We start from the raw sequence: 13,232 nt of genomic DNA, 5'->3' as shown, positions 1-13,232 counted from the left end.
CCCCGCCCCGGCTGGCGGCGGCCGCCCCCCGCCGCCACGGCACAAGAGCCGCGGAGCTTCGGGCTTTCTTTGCACGGAGCGTGCCCAGGTGCGGCATTTCGGAAATAAACGGGAAAGACTGGAAAAGAAATGGGTGGGGGCGGGAGGGGAGGAAGGGGGCGACACGACCTGCAGGTGCCGGTTCGGCCCCGGGTGAGCCCGGTGCAGGCTCCACCGTCAGCCCCAGTGCCACCGCCTCTGCAAACCGCAGAAACTATTTCCCATTTCTGTTCCAAATCGCCCACTTTAAAATGGAGCGACCCTGCTCACTTTCTAGTCAGGTAAAAGGAAAAAACCCGGTCTCTTCCCCAAGTGCTCAATGTGCCAAGTCTTAGTCGAGACAGATTTTTTTTTTTTTTTCCTGGGAAATAAACCTGTGAAAACTGAGGTTTATACTGAAAAATGCTTAACCAAGCTTAACCGTAGTGGTGTAAAGTAGCTGGTGTAATACTCGGTGAATCCTGTTACTGGGAGATAAAGACAGCTTCAGTGACCTTCTAAGAAAGCGTATTTTCCCATAATTCTTGATAGCTCTGATTTGGGACTTGGAAGGATCTGGAGTCACCAGCACGGCCAGTGCTCCTGAGAGATGCTGCCGGGGAGATTGCACCGAGAGGGGTGAACCAAAACCAACCCAAAACGCACAGAGCTGTAGAAACCACACAGGATGGATGGTGTCAAGAGGCAGGGCCAGTCATGCTAGCACTCACTAATAAGGTGTGCTGCCTTTATTTTCCCCCAAAAAACGGAACTTGTACATGACCGCTTACAAACTAATGTTAAATACACGCCTGCCTTTACTCCTGTGGCCCCATCCAGTCCTATGAAAATGCCCAGAGAGAAGGAACAAGGAATTGCCAGGTTGTTTAATTGTTTACTCTTTGCCACCCAACAGATGGGAACTCCCAACAGTTATTAATCTAAATGAAACATGGAAGAGGATCTTGCGGCACTGACAGAAACGAGCTTTGAGAAGTTTGTGCTCCCAGGGCTGAGCAGACCTGAGTTATTGCCGTTCCCCAAACGCAGTGGGCCATGGGGGTAGTACACAGGCCTGGGAGAGGAGGGACAATTACCTTGAAAAAAACATCTACACTAGAACTGGAAATCAAGCATTTCCAGACCCCCTTTTTTTTTATATATATATATTTTGATCCCAGCCTCAGTTTCCTCATCGGTAGCGCAGGAGGAGTAATTCTTACCTGCCTTCTGGCCTGTTCCTTCAGGTTGGTCCCGGAGTCTCAGTTTCTTTTGTGCCAGGCAAATTTCTAGAAATGCTCCATGAAAATATGGAGCAACATTACCCGTTACAGGGACATGGGCCTGGGCGAGTGGGAGCCCACAACCCCCAGAAAGGCCAGCCCAAAAGTTGAAACAAGGCACACGCACAATCAAAACTCTGGAGGCAAATGCCAGTTCAGATAGCTTTATCAATCAACCCACTTTTATTATTATTTAGCTGGAAATCTACATTTTTCTTTTTGAGACACTTGGCAGCTGAATATTACAGACTCTCTTCCAATGGACCTTGCCCTACTGGTCAGAAAAGGTTGCTGTAAGCTCAGGTGAGCCCACCAGCTTGCCACTAACAGTGCTTTGCACTGCAAACACCACCATAAATGAGTCACAGTGAACACTACATGCTTCCTCCTGTCGCCCGAGATAACAGCTGGCAGCCGCCCTGCCACTGCTGCCAGTCCCCAGGCTCCTTGGCTGCACCGGGACAGCCATAGTTCATGTTTAATTCAGAATTCTTGTATTTTAAGACATGGTACATCCCTAAATGCTCTTCAAGCAAATAAATGCAGCTTATTCTTCTGTGGCTGGGCCCTTGACCAGGGTGACAGTCTCTGCACTCTTTGCAGCAGCACAGGTGGCTTTGCCTCTTGCTATTGGGCACAGCATCACCTGTGGGTCAGGTACGGGGGGCACAGGGTGGGCAGGACAGGCACTGGGGCAGAGGCAGCCTCAGTGGAGGCGTCTGTCAGAGCCCAACAGCAGCAATGGCCATGCAGGCCCGGGCTGGGCACCCAGTTGTGTCTCAGCCATGGAAGAGCGTCCACCCTCGCCCCGTGAATCAGCAGCTTCTTCTGGGGTAGGTTACGAGTTTGCTTTGGTGGATAAAGGCTCCAGTTTCAGGTGCAGGCTGTTGCAAGTTCACACATCTCCATAACCTTCCTTAAAAAAAAAAAAAGAAAAAAAAACTGTTTGCAAGTTGATGCTGGTTTAAAAATGCACTGTTCACCACCATCCCAATTTCATCTGAACGACTCATGTGGCTTTAAGAACAATCAGCATTTTTCCAGCATGATTTGAGAACAAATGATTAAAGTCATCCCAGATGGGCTTGTAAAAATTAAAAGTACATCAGCTAACTTAAATGCTTCACCCTCTTCTTTGTAATAACGCTATCCACCCTCCAGCCCACTGCTGTTTGTCAGTTTCTTCTCTACCAGCAGCAAGTACAGCTCAGCTGGCAGGATACTCCCAGAATACACTTTTGTTGATTTTGGCTCCTGTATTTTGTCACTGATCACCTTTTTTAAGCTGCTTTTTATATTCTCCCTGGAGACACCTCCGATGACTACAGGACGACTTTGGCACTGCCAGATCTCCCTTCGCTTCCTGGTTTTGCCACAGAATTTCAGGGTGACCAGGGCCCACCCAGGAGCTTCAGCAATACCTGAGGAACTGAACAAATTGAACGACGTGGACACTTCAGTCTGCTCTGGCTGGTTTTAGACTATAATGTAATTTCTTTCCCTCGTGGCCAGATGAGAAGTCAGGCACTTGCCTGTGCAGTCACAATTCAATCTTTCCTTTTATTCCTCACTGCAACACTTCAGCATTAGTTAAAGATTCAAACGACCTCACATAATCATTATAGTGCAGCACTACGGGTAAATTCATAAAATGTAATTGGAAAGAGAGATCCATGTGAGAGACAAGTAATCCTAAGAGTCACATCATTTTCTTCCAAAAGTGGTTGAGGCGATCTAAGGAAAAACAAAACAAAAAACTCCACAAGTCCCCAAAGCTTTGTTAACTAACAGTTGTCCATTAAAAAGACCAAATATTTCACAGCATTAATCTTTGGATTAATGTTAAATCGATATGCACGAACGCAATAGGGCAATAGTTACCATGGTGAATAATTCTGTATTTATTTTCAAGCAAGACTTATTTCTAATAATTCCAGACATGTTTTCCACTTTCTGGTGACTAACCTCTTAAATTAAGTGTATTTTTTAAACCTGTTTGATACCAGAAACGGGAGTTTTCTCCTGACAATTGGAACAATCTCTGCCACAACAGGAGAACAATGCCGCGCAGGGATGTGGATGCTCACCAGTTTTAGCTAAGGACTCAACTGCCTTTTAAGTGTCTCAGGTGTGATTAAAGTCTACCAGATAGTTTGAATTAAGTCTTCAGCAGACAAGCCCTCATCCTTATTTGGAACAGCAGCAGCATTTTGGTTCTGAGACTTCAACCCATTTGCTAAGAGTCAATAACCTGCCTCAACCAACACTCCACCCAGAAGGCCCCAAAATCTCCTGCCCTCTCCCCCCAGCCTGCTCCCTCCAGGGTGACCCTGGGCAGGAGCTGCCGTCACCACCCCGGGCATCTCCCAGCTGTCCCCCCGGGTGCTTCCCGGCAGCTATGAGCAGGGCTGCACTGGGCCCCGTTTAGGGGTTTTTGTCCCCAAACGGGAGGGTTGAAAAGTCCATGAGTATTTGTGATAAAGATTTTAACCGAAGGCACCAGAACTGTTATTCCAGCCCATTCTGCGTCACTGGGGGCCCGGTACAGCCCTAGATGGTGTCCCCGGACAGACTCCACCTGCCTCACACCTCGCGGGAGCCACCGGCAACAGGAATCCACCGTCCGAACCCGCTCCCCCGCTGGAAACGCGCCACGTTGCGGCGCCAGGGCCCGCAGTGACACGGCACGGCCCGGGGGTGGCTTCAAACGCACAAACACCAAACAGCCACGACCCCCCCGCCCGCTGCACCGGGCACCCCCGCGGCTCCGCGCCGAGCAGCGGCAGCTGCGCGGGTCTCTTCGCCAGTACGGGATGCCACGCGCACCCACGGACGCACACGTGACCACGCCCGCGGCGTGCACCGGGAACCGGGCGGAATCGAGCAAAATGCGCTGAGATGGAGGCCAGGGGGGGTGAAAAGCAACGGCTCTGCCCCTTTAAAGCCCCGTGGGCGGTGCCCGGTGTCACAGAGTGGCGTTGTCCCGCCCCTCGCCTGTAAAGGACGCGACGGCTCAGCCAATCAGAGGCGGGAAAACCCAGCCGCGGGACAGCCAATCAGCGGAGGGAGGCGGGGCGCGCACGGCCGCGTGGGCTCCAGCTCCACGTGGGGCGGGGCCGTGACCGCGCCGTGACCCGGGCCCACGACAAAGGCGCAGCCGCCTTAAAGGGCCAGGCCCGATGGTAGCGTGCGCCGAGGGGCCCGCGCGTGTCGGTCTGGAGGTCCTAGGCCGGGCACCGGCCCACCGCCTCGTCGGTCAGGCGCTCTAGACCCGCGGCTGGGCCTGGCCTGTTCCCGTGAACTCGCCCGCTCCCTGCACGGGGCCCAACGGTGTCCCGGCCCGCGCCCAGCGGCGGCCGCGCCGCCAGCACCACACCCCCGCCTTCCTTCGGATCTCAGTTGCTTCACACCCTCGACGCGCCTCTCCGCAGCACCCGGGAAAACACCCACCAAGAACGTCCTGGGAGGTGGCGGGGCTGCTGCGGGGAGTGCGCGGTGCGGGCCGAGGTGGGCCCTGCGGCGCCCGGCAGTGGGCACGGGCACAGCTGAGCCGACCCCCGGCCCAGGCTCGCGGGCAAGGCGCTGCTGAACTCACCGCACCGGGGGCCTGGCTGCACGTTTGACATCATCGCTAGCTAGTAAACCTGTTAACTGGGAAGCTTCAACACCAAAGAGACAGAAAAAGAAACAAACAGGAGGACTAGGAAAGAGGGGGGATCCTGGAACACAAATGCTCCCATAAATGCCTTTTCCATAAGTCTATTTGCTCAGCTGCTGAAATGATTTCAACTGAATGACTAGTCTTACATGTTAAAACCATACCATCCATTCTCTTCTCTGATAGTCCAAAATCCTACATCTGGTACTTTAACTGCAGTCTTTTTTTCCCCCTCCTTTTGTTTAACAGAGAGAGTTTCTGCAGTACTTGATCCCCAGATACACTGTATCATCACAGTTTAGGCTCAGAGGGGAATCACAGATATTAAAATTGGTTGTTTCAATCCCACTTGACTGCAGAGCTAAATCCCTGCTCACAAGTCTTTGTTTTCCAACATGAAAGAGACAAAATAGGTAATTTGAGACCCTGACTTTCAAAGAGAATGAAAAGAAAATATTTTAACTTTAAATAACAACCTTAAAATATACATTTGATCTCCTGTGGTGCTTTAGGGTGTTTGTACCCCCAGAACTGTGGGATGAGGCTGTCTGGGGGTACTCTTGTTTCCTAAGACCTACGCCAGGAAAAATAGAGGTATGGAAGACTCCATGTATTGGGTTTGTGTGGCAAGGGTTTGGTAGCAGGGTGAGGGTGGCTACAGAGGTGGCTTCTGTGAGAAGCTGCCAGAAGCTTCCCCTGTGTCTGATAGAGCCAATGCCACCGGCAAGTAGGACCCAATGCTGGGCAAGGCTGAGCACATCAGTGACAGTGGCAGCACCTCTGGGAGAACATGTTTAAGGAGAGGGGAGAAAACATGCGTGACAACAGCAAGGAGAAAGGAGTGAGAGAAACAACTATATAGAAAACCAAGGTCAGTAGAGACGGAGGGGAGGAGGTGCTCCAGGTACCGGAGTAGAGATTCCACTGCAGCCTGTGGTGAAGACCACGGTGAGGCAGGCTGTCCCCTGCAGCTCATGGAAGTCCATGGTGGAGCAAATACACCCCTGCAGCTCATGGAAGTCCAGGGTGGAGCAGGTAGATGACTGTGACCCCATGGATAGCCCATGCCGGAGCAGGCTACTGGCAGGACCTGCGCCCTCATAGAGACAGAGAAGCCCAAGAAGGAGCGGGGAAGAGCACCAGGAGCCCTCCCCTTGAGGAGGAAGGAGCAGCAGAGACAGCGTGTAACGGACTGACCGCAATCTCCATTCCCTGTCTGTTACCAATCATCTCTAGTTTTATTGGAACATCTAAAAAGCCAAATTTTTGTACTTTCCTCAAATCACGTGGAGTCTTGCCTGAGCCTGGTACTGCTTGGCACAAAGAGAACTTACAGGCACATCTAATTAAATCGTATGAATCAGGGATACTGAATTTTTGAAGGGCTTTTTTTATTGTTGTTGTTATTGCAGCTTTATATTTCTAATGATTCTGATAATCTGTGAAATTATTAATTCTAAGTCTTAAGAGAGAAGACAAAAAATACACTTTTTTGGGAATCCAGGGGCCACGTATGAATCTGATTTTCCAAATGAAAAGAGTTATAATATCAGTTAAAACCTAGAAGCTTCACTTTCACAAATCTTTTATGCTAGATTTTATACAGTTAATACATCGCCAGTGTTTCCAAGGAAACCAATATGCCCTGTTCTCACTGAACCAAATCTCACTATTAAAACAATTAAAAACTTAGTTTGGGTTCCCTCCCTTCCTCCCCCTCTCTCCTTTTGATATTATCGTATGCATTGTAATTAAAAACATGATTGTCATAAATTTTTTTACACATACGTAGGCTACACTGTAAATTCCCTAAAGGAAGATTGACTCCAAGAGTATAATAACTGGGAATCAAATATATTGCTACAATTAAGCAAAAACAAATGAACAGGAGTCTTGATGAATCAATTATAGCCACTGCTCATCTCTGAAGGCTACTGGCCATAGCTGATGGAGACGAGTTTAATGCCTCCCAGAGGCAGTGACACAGACGGTGCTCCGGCACCGGCATTTGGCTCTTCAGAACGAACTCTGATTTTTTCCGCTGGGTGACCAAGCAATGGGTTTTAAGGTCACAGCGGCTACAGAAAGCATCCGTTTCACAACCCTGTTTCCGCAAAGCTGTTGCACAATGCGCCCGGCGTGACTGCACCAATGCTTCACTGTGCCCACAGAAAGGTTGGGTGCCAGGGGACAGAGCTGCCCGAAAGCTGCACACAGATTCGGGGAGGACTCCCCTTCTCCCTGCCTTTCCAACCGCTTGTTCATACACCTGCACCCCAAGGCCCAGCTGTGGAAATCAACCAAGTGAAATGAACCAACACCTCCACCTGCACCCACGCACTCTGCAATGCCAGAGAGCCTGCAGAAAGAGTGGGACTGACGATCTGTCACTAATTGCAGGCTTTGAACATCTGATGAGGTTTTACAGCAGCTACCAAAGTGCCTCCCTGCAAAGTTGGGTGGTACAGACAGGGCAACTGATGCCCTTCTTTTGAGGAAGTTCCTTGTTCTGCCAGGTTTTGGGGGTGCTGGCCCCAGATCAGTGCCAGAGGCACCTTCCACGTGCCAGAGCATGGCACAGCCCCAGGGACTGCAGCACTTGGTAAGCTCTGCTGCGCTGCCTCAAGCCTCTCTTAGTATGTTTGTATTGACTTAGAGAGCACCATTGCTGTCCTCAGGGCTGGAAAACAAACAGGAGCCACAGGTGTCAGCGCCAAGGAGCTCAAGGCCTTGATGCAAACACACAGTTCAGGCTCTGTGTCCAAAGTATTTTGCTGGTTTGATCTGAAGAGGAATAAGGATCCAGCCACAGGACTTTGGGGTCTGTCTGCCAACAAGAGGGATCTGCAGGTCAAGAGGCTCATGAAAAGAGGAAACCGGCTCCAATCATGAGGGGTGAATGCCACCGGGAAGGCAGTCAATACAGCCCCGCACTTTGTTTCCCCCGCATTGTGCGCATTGTGTTCCCGGCTCTGCCTGCTGCATATTGACTCGGCTTTTTTGTTCCCCTTGTGTATGTGTGCAACTTCCACTCCCGTGGCAAGAGGCTAAGCACAAAGGAAGGGAGCAGTCGGCACAGAGATGTTTCATGTAGATCCAAGAGCTAAATCTGGCCCTGGCTGGTGTGCTCCCCCAACTCCCCAGGGAGCAGAAGGGAAACAGCCAGAGCTGCTTCCTCCACCATTGTCTGTGCACTTGGACATCCTTCTGCCCGCGCCAGTGAAGGGCAGGGAATGGGGACAGCACGTCTGAGGAGCTTCCAGTTTGCCTCATGCCTCTGTGCAGGGCTGGACAGAGAAACTGGAGCATGGCCCAGACTCTGGCTTCCCTCCCTGGGGTTACCTTAGGCATTGGGTTGCCCAGAAGATTGAGGGAAATTGATCTCACTCACTCCTTCACACACATCTTTTAGGATACTGCATGTTTCTGTGTGCTCTTTGCAAATGCAGTTTCCTGTGAAAAAAATCCCAGCCTTGCTAACATCCCACATGTAATGTGATACATTCCCATTCATACACTTCCCACTGCTCTGACACGCAGCACTGTAGAACCAAAGAGACAGAACACATACAGAACATCTGCACTCAGAAATACCAGATTCTTCTGGTGTGCAGGGGGTGGCTTGGAGTTATTTGGGTGGGTTTTTTCCCCCCCTTTTCCAGAAGAGTTTGGGAAATTACTTTCCACCATCTGCCCTGCCAGAGCTAGGAAATATTTAGAATACATTCCATTCTCCTAATGAACACACAGCAGCAGGGGTGCAGCAAATAAAAGAAAGAAAATCTTTCTAATGAACAACAAATGAAGTAGAAATCACATCTACATAGCTTCAGCTTTTGTTGCCTATAGCTTTAGGGTGATTCATGGAGACAAAAATCAATGAATGTGCTGTAGACCCAAGTCTAGCACGGCGTGCAGAAGTCTTGCCGTGACCCAAGCCATATTTGTTTTGGATACAAATACAGACTCTCACCAGCTTCCTTTTCTTTTAATTGATAAAAAAGTAGGAGAAGATTTTAAGTATGGTTCCTACAGCTCTTGTTAATACTCTTCAAAATGTGTTGAATTTCCAGGATACTGTCAAATGCATATTAGTATTCATGACACAAATCACGTTGTTTCCAACTGGTATATAGAGCTGTATCATATTCTTTTGTTAAAAAAATAATGATATGCTCAAACTGAAGAAATTAGTGGTTCTTTCTCAGAGAAATAAGGCCAAAAAGCTCCTCATAATACATGCTCTTCAGAGACTGGGGACAGATGCTGCTGTACATGGCCAGAGGTACATTTTCAAATCAACCACAGTAGAAATTAAGGCCTTCTCTCAAGTACTCTGTGTACCATTATGAGTATGCAATTAGCAGTTCTTTCAAGAGCCTTGCCCAAGTTTCCACCCAAGGTTTTTGGTGTCAGGTACTTGGACATACCAAGTGGAAACCTCAGTTCAAGGCTCAGACACTGTGTGAAGCACAGTGTGACCCATCACAGCTGGCCTTAGCACAGGAGAAGTGGGAGGAATAAGGCATTCAGAGCTGCAACCCCCCCATCCTTATTGGCAAAACCTCTGCTCAGATACTGGGACTTTTCCTCACACCTCTAATGGCAGACTTACTTTCTTGCACCAGTCCATAAGCTCTAGCCCAAAATACTCAAGAAGTGATAGTGCCAACAGAGAACTCAAATCAGCAGCTCAGAAGCTGAGGCATCTCCCAGCCCCTCCCTTAAAGGAAAAGCCATGGGAGCACAGGGAATGTTTCCAGCCTGCACTGAGTGTCATCACGCTGGCCACAGCAAGCCAAAAGCAGCATCACCAAACCAGGCAGACCTGGATACTAGAAGGAGGAAGGTCTTAGTCCTACAAATGTGACCTTAGAAGATACTACTGACATTTTCTGCGCTACCCTGAAATCCTAGATTGATGCCACACATTTCCTTGTCCCCAGAGCACAGAGTTCCTCACTGGAAAAATCACCAACAGGTGAGATAGGAAACTATATAGTAGGAAATCTATCTCATCCTGCCCTTATAGAATCATAGAATGGTTAGGGTTGGAAGGGACCTCAGAGATCATAGAGTTCCAACCCCCCTACCATGGGCAGGGACACCTCCCACTAGAGCAGGTTGCTCAAGGCCACATCCAGCCTGGCCTTGAACACTTCCAGGGATGGGGCAGCCACAACTTCCGTGGGCAACCTGTTCCAGTGTCTCACCACCCTCATAGTAAAAAATTTCTTCCTGAGATCTAATCTGAATCTTTTTTCTTCCAATTTAAAACCATTTCCCCTTGTCCTAACATTACACTTCCTGGCAAAGAGTCCTTCTCCAGCTCTTCTATAGGCACCCTTCAGGTATTGAAAGGCCGCTATAAGGTCTCCCCAGAGCCTTCTCTTCTCCAGGCTGAACAATCCCAGCTCCCTCAGCCTGTCTTCATAGGAGAGGTGCTCCATCCCTCTGATCATCTTCGTGGCCCTCTGCTGCACCTGTTCCAGCCGGTCCATGTCCTTTCTGTGTTGAGGACTCCAAAGCTGGACACAGTATTCCAGGTGGGGTCTCACAAGTGCAGAGTAGAGGGGCAGAATCACCTCCCGAGACCTCCTGGCCACACTTCTCCTGATGCAGCCCAGGACACGGTTGGCTCTCTGGGCTGCCAGCGCGCACTGCCGGCTCACGTTGAGCTTCTCACCACAAGCACTCCCAAGTCCTTCTCCTCAGGGCTGCTCTGCAGCCATTCTCCACCCAACCTGTATTTGTGCCTGGGGTTGCCACATCCCAGGTGCAGGACCCTACACTTGGCTTGGTTGAACCTCATGCAATTTGCATGAGCCCACCTCTCCAGCCTGCCCAGGTCCCTCTGGATGGCATCCCTTCCCTCCAGCGTGTCAACTGCGCCACCAAGCTTGGTGTCATCAGCAAACTTGCTGAGGGTGCACTCTATCCCACTGTCCATGTCTCCAACAAAGATGTTAAATAGCACTGGTCCCAATACTGACCCCTGCAGAACACCACTCGTTACTGGCCGCCACCTGGACATGGAGCCGTTGACTGCCACCCTTTGGGTGCGGCCGTCCAGCCAGCTCCTTATCCACCGAGTGGTCCATCCATCGAATCCATGAGTTTCCAATTTTGAGAGCAGGATGTCGTGCGGGACAGTGTCAAATGCTTTGCATAAGTCCAGGTAGATGACATCAGTTGCTCTGCCCTTGTCTACCAAGTCTGTGGCAGTATGTGAGTATATGGCAGTATTATGAGCGGTTTCTGAAAGTCTGGAGCCCTAGAGACGTGCACGTAGCAACTGAATATATCAGGAATAAAAGTGGTGGCCAGGTAGGCAACACTCTATAGGTACAACAGTACCTGCTCTTCTCTATGCAGTCTCTGCATCCTTCACTGGGTACAGGAAGACTGGGATAGAAGGCTTTCTGGATTTCCTCTCTGCACCTGGTATTTTCACCTGTTTCTGTGCTGAGGTGCTGATTTTTTGATGTATGCCCTCATTTTCTTGGAGCCTGACTCTATAATTCCTTCAAACATTTAACCTGCAAGAAAGTCAGCAGTTTCCCCAACAAGACCTTACATGACCAGGCCTCCCTATTTAATACCGTCTTCTGCATACATGTTCACCTTCCTTGTCTTCCATTCCTTGCAGTTTCACCTACCTGAAAGGGCAATTGAATTCAGCATCCTAGACTCATTGAATAGCCACTTGGTTCCCCCCTGTTCTTGGTCTCTCATGCTGAAGTGCACAAGAAAAAAAAAAAAAAAAAAAAAAAAAAAAAAAAAAAAAAAAAAGAAAAAAAAAAGATAAGAGAGAGAAACAGAACGTTCCTACAAAAAAGCAATTTCTTGGCTGGCCATTTTTTTTTTAAACTCCCCTCAATATGGCAGGAGATATTTATGTCTGAACAAATCCTTCTCCCTCCCAATCAGTCCTGCTTCCCTTGCTTCTGCAGCACAGTCACACTGTTCATATCAGTCTGTTGCTGTAAAAATTAATGTGACAGTGCAAAAGGCAACGTAATGACTAAAGGTATGTTAAATAGTCCTGGAGAAATATGAAGTGACTTCAAATGCAAGGTATTCCCTCCTTCCCCTTTCTCCCATCCTACAAACTGCTACAGTTCTGAAAATGGGACCGTTTTCAAGTGGGCTATATTTGCAGAGCAAAGATGGATGCTATTTTTATTGCAAATTAGCAGATTTCTTAGCAGATCCAACCTCATTTGCAAGTGAAAGTGACTCTACTTACCATGCAGATATAGGTCTTATGTTGGAAACTCATGGAAATTCATGTTTTGAACATACTTACAGAAGAAAAAGAATAGACCCTGCCTTTATTTCTGGCTGAGACTACTTCCACTGAAGAAACACCAGTGGGGCAGCACGTATTTGCTAAACTACTACGTTATGTGAGCAAGTGGGAGCAAACATGAAGCAGCTTCTAGCTGTGTTCTGTGAACTTCTGGGGGCCTGGGGACTTCAAGGAGTCCACAGAGATATGAGAAAAGGTATTCAGTTGTTAGCAGCCTGGAATTTGCAACACAGGGATCCACACTTTTCCCTGGAAAGTTTTGAATGGTCTGCATATTGATGAGGACTGAAAAATCACTACCCCGATATATAGGGCTAGCTAAGGTTGTCCATGATTTGCACTGACATGACAAATTCAGTGTAGTAAACAGTACAAGGGCAAAACATTCGGTTAATACTTAGTCCTGCAAAAGATGCCATTTCAGAATGCCAAAATTTTTCATTAAATTGGAAAAAAATCTGGTGAGTGGTTTAAGCCAAGAAAAACCGTGGAAAAAAATAGGGAAATAAAGCACTGCATTTAAGTGCTACTGAATCAAAAGATTTTCAGGGCTTTTTGTTTCAAAATGAGATTATTTAGGTAAAAGTGAACTTACAACTTGAAAAAGGTGAGCAAATGGTTAAACACCACCCAAATAAACCAGAATTACATCCCAAACTGTGCCAGTTGTGTCAAGCCCAAACCCACTTCATAAAAATTACTGAGAAAGTAAAATTCAGAGGAGCAACAGAAAAGACTGTGTGCACCTTTAAAACTTTCATACAACATTGGTGCTGGATTCTCAGAAGCGTGATTTTGGATTCGGTTGCAGCTCCACCATGAAAGTGAACTAAAAAGATTAAGAAAAAAAAAATATCTTCATTTCAATATGGGCATTGCAAGAAGAAAGTGAAAAATAAAACAGCAGGCAGGGAAAGCAGAGAGCTCAGGTTTCAAGAAGTAGAGTCTAATTTAAAGAGTG

The sequence above is a fragment of the Calidris pugnax genome, unplaced genomic scaffold (genome assembly GCF_001431845.1).
Source record: "Calidris pugnax isolate Ruff unplaced genomic scaffold, ASM143184v1 scaffold50, whole genome shotgun sequence".
NCBI lineage: Eukaryota > Metazoa > Chordata > Aves > Charadriiformes > Scolopacidae > Calidris > Calidris pugnax.
The sequence above is the reverse complement of the archived record's forward strand: the minus strand, read 5'-3'. Positions refer to the sequence as shown.